Below are 9,632 nucleotides of genomic sequence, written 5' to 3' on the forward strand. Positions count from 1 at the left end.
TTATAAATATTTTAGTATAAGGACAAAACATATAAATATTTCAAGAAAAGGCAAAAACTCGCCTTTTATATATGTATAGATATTCATTTTCTCAAAACATTTTGAAAAACAAACGTTTGATATTTAAATTCTATTGTTTTAGCATTTCAAAATTTAAAAAATTCATGGTTTTTTTTTTTTTTTTACAAAATAGTACTCCTCCGTCCCATTGAAGATAATAGTGACGTTTTCCATTTCCGTCCGTTCCATAGTAATAGAGTCATTTCTATTAGTAAATGTCAACATATTTTTTCCATAACCTACTTTACTCTCTCTTACTTTTTTCTCTCTTCTTCTCTCTACCTTTTTCATTTTCCACTTTATTCTCTCTTTACTTAACTCACCAACATAATTTTTCTTAATCTCTTCACCGAAAAGAAACGTCTCTATTACTATGGAACGGAGAGAGTATATGATTGTAGATAATTTTTTATGTTTTACTCCCTTCATCGCATCAAAGATGACTCACTTTTCATTTTGATTTGTTCAAATTAAGATGACTCATTACTAATATTGAAAATATATTTATTTTTATTTTATTTTCTCTTTCTTACTTTAACTCTCTCTTTATTTAACACAGGAAATAAAATTGCATAACATCTTGTGCCGCTCGCTCGGAATAGGTCATATTTGTTTAGATGGAGTACAATTTATGTGGTGTAAAGGCTAGGCTGGAGGTAGCCATAAATCCAATCATCATAAATCATGTGTAGCCTGTAGGCCACCACAAGGAAGGACACAACATAAGTTTTCAATTGGTCATCCAAATTGGCATGTGTTGAAAAACACTAGTACCGTATTGGCATGTGTTAAAAAGTTGAAGTATTTCATTTCTAATTTTCTATCCTATATAGTAAAATTATTTTTTAAGTAATTTCAGAATTATATATTGGACAGTGTTGAATATTAAATTGGTGGTTTTAAGTTAAAATCTGAACTAGTAGTATCTCTTTTCTCAACAAAATTATGAAATATTGTAGGTGTTACATCTGATTTTATGATTTTTCTAAAGCCCACAACTATTTTATTACTGCTGGAAATTAAATGCATCATCTCAATCATTTCAAAAACTATGTGGAATCTACCTTAGTATATGCACTAATGTATGCAGGCAGCTGTATACCCATTTTGGGACCATTTATCAACTTGTACATATTTCTGGAAGTTTTATATCTCATATGGGTTACATTTTATAGAATTCTAAATAGAATTGGATTTTGATATAATACATTAACTTGGTATAAGACACATTTTACCCTATCAATTAGCTATTAATATATAATTGGAATGGGATGTTTTCCTAAATTATCATAATTAAACTAGCCATAATATATTTTCTAAATTAGTCATTAAGATTGACTAAATATATGTTCATGTAAGGAAAAGGAGAATATATAATTATAAGTCTATACATGCGTATTTGATTGTAGTCATTAAGTGGAAGGAATATTTCATTCCTTTGATTATTAAGGAAAGAAAATGAACGCATATATATATTTATGGTGTAATTTGTATTGATATATTTTTTATCAGTAAAATCAAATATATATATATATATATATATATATATATAGGGGTGTACTAGTATAACAACTAATTTTAAAGTTACAACGTACATCCAACCACGTGCTGCCACATGGCACGAAAAATGCAATATTGTATACAGAAAAATGCAATACGCATTTGTAGAAGCTATAAATGAATTTCGGCAGATTGCATTTTTGTTATATGCAGATTGCATTTTTTATTGTTAAGTTTTGCATTTTAGATATTGACTGTTTAAATTGCATTTTATATATAGACGGATTGCATTTTTATATGTGAAAATGCAAAACTTAACAATAAAAAATGCAATTTATGTGAAAATGCAAAACTCAACACTATAAAATGCAATTTACATACAACAAAAATGCAATCTGCGAAAATGCATGTACAACTAGATTGCATTTTTGTGTTTAAAATATTGCATGTTTTGTGCCACATGGCAGCACCAGATTGGATGTACGTTGTGACTCTAAATAAGGGGGCACCCTAGTGCTCCCCTATATATATATATATATATATATAGAGAGAGAGAGAGAGTTGTGATCAATGTCGAACCAATTTTAAAGACCGAACTAGAGACCAAATCTGGGCCATTAAGATCTAGTTTTTTTGATGAGATGTGCTGCTGTGAAAATTTTTTCGTCTTCATTACAAGCCCATTTTACTTCATTATATAGGTTTATTACTTCATTTTGTACGTAATACCTTGAAACTACAACATGTTTTTACTTGCTTCCAATAGGTTTTGAAATAATTCAACATATGCTTCATTCAAATTCATTGACGTGGGTTTTTGCTTGATTAACATTAAAATATGCAATTTATTCAAGTGAATTTATTACTTCATTCAGAAACGTTATTACTTCATTGGATAAGATTTTTACTTCATTCCCGTAGGACTTCAAATGCTTCTACACATACTTCATTCCAATAATTTATTACATTATTCCATGTGTTTATTAAACCATATTAGCGTCATGGCGTTGGTGATAGATATTGTAGAGAGAAAGAACGGCTAATGTAACATTTTAGTCTAATAATGTACATTTCCATTCTAATAATGTACCTCGGCGAATAATGTACATTTTTAGTATAATAATGTAGCTTATCACAGCCATCCAATCTAAGGATCCAAGGGCTATGATTTGTGCTGTGTTTTACACTAAGATGCTGTAAGGACCCTAACACACCCCTATATATATATATATATATATATATATATATATATATATATATATATATATAGGGGCACACTATGGTGCCACCTTAATTAAAGTGACAACTTAACTCTATTTATAGCCATCCGATCTCCTAATTAGATGGTTGAGATTGATTTGTAGAATCAGAGCATGGATTGCTTGGTTAGTAACATATTATTGCTTATAAGGATAATTCTGTCTTTTTGCTGAAATTGAAACTGATACAGGAGTGAAAATCCCGATAAATTTGGGTGATGATTCATGATATTTTTCTCCCACTCCGCAATAACTCTTTCCCACTAACTTGAAAACAGAATCACCATTCTCTCTCCCCAATCGACCTTTCTCTCTTTCCCTCTTTTATTCAATTACCGATTTCATTCCTAATTCACAATAAACCCATTACTAATTTACAATAAACCCTAGGTCAGTGGCGCTTTCTGCTAGGCATCTCGCGACGAAGCTCCGAAATTCGCCACGTTGGGCAAGTCATCGCTGGTTGTTCATCGCCCGACGCTTCGGCCTCATGTTCGTGATCTTTGGGTCCGATTTCCGATTAATTATTGCTTAGTCTGACCTGTTTAGTGGTTGTTTAGATTCTATTGCTTATTTTTGAATTGCTTATTGCTTATTTTTGAATTGCTCATTGCTTATTGCTACATCACGTTGCCCTAAGCAAACCTAAATTTCCAGTTCACCACCATGAGTCAAAAATTCGGATTGCTTATTGCTTTTGTTTATTTGTTGTTGCTTATATTGCATTGTTCATTGCTAATTGCCTACACGGGTTGTTGTTGCTTTGCACAATAATGTAGATTTTCGATTTATTATTGCTTAGTCTGATTGCGTAGTGCTTATTTAGGTTTTATTGCTTATTGATTATTGTTCTATTGCTTTTTTTCGAACTGCTTATTGCTTATTGTATATGTTGATTGGTTATTCTTGTATTGCGTCGTTAGTTGCTAATTGCCAGAACGGGTTGTTGTTGCTTTGCATAATAATGTGTTTGTAATTGCTTATTTGTACCTAATATTTGCTTTGTTTGTGGTGTCTCCATTTAGGATCTATAATTGATGACTTCCTGGAATGCATTGTATGACTTGGTGCTTGCTTGTTACGTCTTTGAAATTGCTTGATAAAGGGATTGGTATTTATTATGGTTGCTACATTTAAAACTTATTCTTCTTGGCTTGGATTCATATGCTGTGAATCTGGTTAGGTGTGGTTTGCTATCGGATATATGTCCTTTTTTTAAAATACGGGATGACGTTGGGTTTGGTTCCTCGAAACCAATTACGCTTGATTGATCCTTAGTAATTGCTTGGTTCTATTATATTGTTGGCTTGGTTGGAAACTGATTTTTTTTGCTTACTAATGACTGGAAATTTTGCTTGTTCACAAGATATTATCTGATTAGAATAATGACGTTTGTGTGCGTAATAATGGATGAGTCATTGTTTGTTTCTGCCATATGAGTTGCTTGCTTAATAATTAGTTTTGTAAATGCTCAAAATAAGTATTAGTTTTGTTTGTATTTATTTTGGTCGTGCAACACAGGACGCAATTATACAATGCTGAGAAAGAGGAAGACAACCGAAGAGCCTGAGATAGAAGAGGAATGCGAAAGACAATTTGCAGAAGCTCAAAGTCGATCTGAAAATGAGGGTTGATCAGGGAAAAATTCTGATAAAGACAAATAACTATGAATGGTGAATGATATTTTTTGAATGTTGAAAAGATGGCGGCAGAGTACCCCAAACCTTGAATAGTGAATGCTATTGTTTTAGAAAAATGACAATAACTTTGTTTTGTTTTGTTTTGTTAGGAATATTGTTTTATTTTGGTGTAGTTACTGGTGGTTTCGGAATTTCTTTGTGGTTGTACTTTTTGCATGTGACATGCATAGAAAAATACGTTAGGACACTGTAATATAGGCAAGCAAAATAAAGTAATGATTTTCAAACCAAGCAAATTCTAAAACATAAAAAATAAAAAATACTTATAAAATCAAGCAAGTTGCGATACAAATCCAATGTTGATTATGAAAGTACATCAAGGGCTAGTTGAATTCAATTAATTATAAATTGACATGTTATATATGATATGCAATCTGGGAAGAATAACCAAGCATTAAAATAAATGTTACCAAGCAAGATGATATGTAACAACTTCTTCTAATAAAAGTTTTCTCACGGACAAATTTCCTTAATCACAAAGCGAAATGAAGCAAAGCCATATTAAACCAAATTAATGGCTAGTTGATTTGTATTGATAGGGTGTAAAAGAACATTAGTAAAAAGCAATATAGTATATATTGACATGCAATGTGTGATCAATCATTTTGAACATTATTGACGAATCCGGAATACATGCCACTGATAAGCAATTTTAAACTAGGAATCAAGCAATATTAAACATCTAACCAAACACGTTGATATTCTACATCCGAAGTCAAATAAGAAAGCAAAAAACTAATGTAATAATCAATCTATCACAATGATATGCAACTGCGGATTCAGTGGCCAGCAATAAAAGTAAAGTATAGAAGATTTGGTTCCACGTTTCCGAGTGTTGAAACCAGCTTCACGAGCATAAGCGTCGTAGAAAGCAATTCTGTCGTCCAAGCTGTTGGATTTCTTGCCAATGAATGATTTTACTTTGTTAGGGCAGTCGGGCACACAAGTAACTGCATATGGTACAGAATAAGCAATTTCTATAAAAGAGGAAAGCAATACAAGGTACTAAATCAAGCAATCATAACTACATGTGATATAGAATAAGCAATTTCTATAAAAGAGGAAAGCAATACAAGGTACTAAATCAAGCAACCATAACTGCATATGAAATAGAATAAGCAATTTCTATAAAAGAGGAAAGCAATACAAGGTACTAAATCAAGCAACCATAATTGCATATGATATAGAATTGCATATGATATAGAATAAGCAATTTCTATAAAAGAGGAAAGCAATACAAGGTACGAAATCAAGCAAACATGCGATTCAAAATCAGTGTTAAATAAAAGCACAACAAGCACTTCCATGCAAGCACAGACAATATTTAAAGCGATAGAATTGGTCGTCGATTATTAATTTGAGACAACAACCAGAGATATTTTAACAACTAACATATGCAATTTCAGCCCAATACGTAAGCAACCGAATATATTTAACCAAGCAATCTGACTTACGAATTCTGTATGGTGTAATAGAACTGCTCATTTACGAATTCAACTAGGAATATACAAATATGAACTCCGTGAGATTTAATCACAAATTCAAAAACTTCATTTATGAATTCAACTAGAAAGATACAAATTCAGTAGTTACATATCAAATTCGTTAAATTGATTTAACATATCAAAATTTACAACTACACGATTACATAAAATAGAATCACATATAGCAAACCAACAAACTGAAACCACACAATTACACGATTACACAATCAGAATTGCTTCTTACCGTCTACAAAATCAGTGAAATGGAAGTCATCGGGAACATCATTCTCCATGGATTGACTACTAATCATAGATTGAAGGAAGAATTACAGATAACAAAATGAAAATAGCGCTGGAGATTAAAAGATTTGCAGAGACTGAAAATACCGATTGCGGTTTTTTGCTAAAGATTTGATAGATTAATGTAAAAAATAGAAGAAGGAGAGAAGGAGGAAAGACCGTGTTTTATGTTTAGAGAGAAACGGCTGGAACTGAGCTTTCCAGTTATAGCCTTTTGCATATTTTAATTCATTTTTTCAAAAAAATCGAAAACTGGCAAGTGGCATATTAAAATTGCATCTCCATCAAAATCTAACGGCTCAGATTGGTGGCACAGTGTCAGGTCCGAAGAGTGCAGTGCAGATTTGTACTGTGATATGTGTCACTCGATCTAAAAGGTCCAGAGTATTCGACTAGACTTCAAGGGCTAGAAGATCATGAAACTTGCCAGAAAGGGGTCGTTGGGTGCACTCTGTCCCTTCAAAAACCTCAACCCACTATACTATAACTTAGCACAGGGAAGTAAAGGATCGATCCCACGAGGAAGCAGGTGTCACGGAACTGCGTTTGAGGATGTTTTGGAAAAAAGGGTTGGCTGCTGCCACGCAATTTTTGTGGGTCGAGAACTTAAAACTACTGGGTCTGAGAGATGAGCGAAATTTTAATCTACCTATCGGGTCTAATAGATCGGGAGAACTTTACTCTACCTACTGGACCTAAGAAACGAAAGCGTACGGAACATACATGACTCAGAGAAAGTGAGATATTTTTAAGTTCTAAGACAACTGGGGTAAACTTAACTAGACAGACTTTCCTAATTTGGGCAAACAAGCATAAAGTGAAAAAGCAAGACAAATTCCTTAAACTACCAGGGTCTGGAAAAGCATGCAGAAAAGTAAAAGAGACAAAGTAGATCGTACTGACAGGTCTAGCAGATATGCAGAAAAAGTAAAGTACATGCAGAAAAGTACTGACATAAAGCAGATCTGGTTCTAACTACCACCAACTTCATCTTCTTCGGGAACCAAACGAGAATAGCAGAGAAAACAGGGTATTAAACACCATGAAAACAGAGCAACCTTAAATCTAAACTTAAAACAAGACTTAGAACGAGAAATTAAAGCCTAAACTAACAGATCTACGCTACTGGACCTAAAGGATGCAGAAACAGAAAGTAAATAGACATAATCATGCATAACGTAAACATCAAGCACCAAATATGCGAAACTTCAACTCCAAAACACCACGATTCAGCAAATCCAAACATCTTCATATGCAATTTCCCAACCTCCAACAACAAACACAGATCTCAGCTCCAAACATTCAACAACAAACAAAGAACGAAAGCTAAAAACAAGAGATTAACATAAACTCAGAGATATCCAACCAAAAGCAAACATAAACTTCCATAATAACTAGAAATAAGTCTGAATCCAGCAGATCAAAGCAAGAAACTAGAGTTGCGAAACTTAAAAACCAACAAGGTACTAAACGAAAGCAAATAAAATTGTTTCTTCGCCTCCACAAGGCGGTGTTACACAGCAAAATAACAATGATGACGATGAGAACCACGGTGGCCAGAATCCTCCATGTCCAAGTGCGCAGCAGTCGAAATGAGAAACTTGAAGTGTGGAACTAAAGCATGGAACGAAAGCTAGAGCTAAGAAAGTGCAGAAGTGGCTGTTGACCGATCCCCCTTTTGTCTTCAAGGTTGAGCTCTTTATATATGTGAGGCTCGATCCCTAGGGTATCCCTCCGGTGATTTTACGCCCTTGCCCTTGAGTAAGACTCTTTAAGATAATTTGCTCTCGCTCCATTCTGCTCCTGTCGCCAACTTTTGATTCTCCCAGGTCCTGAACGACGACTTCTGACTTTTGCTTCAATTTCATCTCTTTTGCATCTGCCAGGTCAGGTAACAACAACTCCTGGGTCCGACAGATTTACTACGCACCTGAACTCAATAACGCACATTAGTGCCCCAAATGCACAGAATTTTAACCCTAAACCGATGCATGAAACGAGCCTTATCACACAGTGTCACCCAAAATACCGTTGTCATTTTAGCATTTCCCTATATATATATATATATAGAGTCCCATTTTCCACAAATCCACTCTTAAAGACCGAACCACCGAACCCTACCAAATTAGGGCTTTTAGATCTAGTTTTTTATGGATAAGATACAGAAATATATAAATTATTTTTGCCTCATCACGAGCCTAATTTAATTCATCCGAAGGTAAATAAGTCATACTAACATGTTACGAAGATTTAACTTCGTTCCAGAAATATATTACTTCATTCTAGTAGGTTTTTACTTCATTCTAGTAGGTTTTTACTTCATTCCAGTAGGTTATTACTTCATTCCAGTACGTAAATGTGGTTTCGCCATCGCGTGCCGTTCTTTCTCTCTACAATATCTATCACCACCGCCATGGCGCTAATATTGGTTTAATAAACATATGGAATAATGTAATAAATTGTTGGAATGAAGTATGTGTAGAAGCATTTGAAGTCCTACTAGAATGAAGTAAAAATCTTATCCAATGAAGTAATAACGTTCCTCAATGAAGTAATAAACTCACTTGAATGAATTGCATTTTTAATCAAGCAAAAACCCACGTCAATGAATTTGAATGAAACATATGTTGAATCATTTCAAAACCTACTGGAAGCAAGTAAAAACATGTTGTAGTTTCAAGGTATTAGGTACAGAATGAAGTAATAAACCTATACAATGAAGTAAAATGGGCTTGTAATGAAGCCGAAAAAATTTTCACAGCAGCACATCTCATCAAAAAAACTAGATCTAATGGCCCAGATTTGGTCTCTAGTTCGGTCTTTAAAATTGGTTCGACATTGATCACAACTCTATATATATACATACATATATATATATATAGGGAGATGATCAAAAAAGTATGTGTTTAAATCCAGAAATGCAGCCCAAATCTTAGCCCTTGGATTAGATGATCTAATGGTCAATAATTAACCAAAAATACGGAAGGTCATAACTAAATAGTTTTAGGTCATACTATAAGATTTTAGTTTATGTCATGTTAAGATCATTTTAGGTCATGCTTTGTTAGCATGACCTAAAAATAAACTAACTATGACCTAAAAATGTCCTACGTATGACTTTGTTCTGCGTTTCTGTATTTAAATCTGGTCTTCATAGATCAAAACCCTATATATATATATATATAGGATTGTGATCAATTGAGATTGTTTAGGCTAATTGAGAAATGAGATGCAATATCAGCCACTCATTTTTATTAAATAAGTGGTCCAGATTTTGCCACACAATAAATATTTTTAGATTAATTTAACATGAAAGGGTAAAACTGTCT

This window comes from Salvia hispanica, chromosome 2, assembly GCF_023119035.1.
Source record: "Salvia hispanica cultivar TCC Black 2014 chromosome 2, UniMelb_Shisp_WGS_1.0, whole genome shotgun sequence".
NCBI classification, from domain to species: domain Eukaryota; kingdom Viridiplantae; phylum Streptophyta; class Magnoliopsida; order Lamiales; family Lamiaceae; genus Salvia; species Salvia hispanica.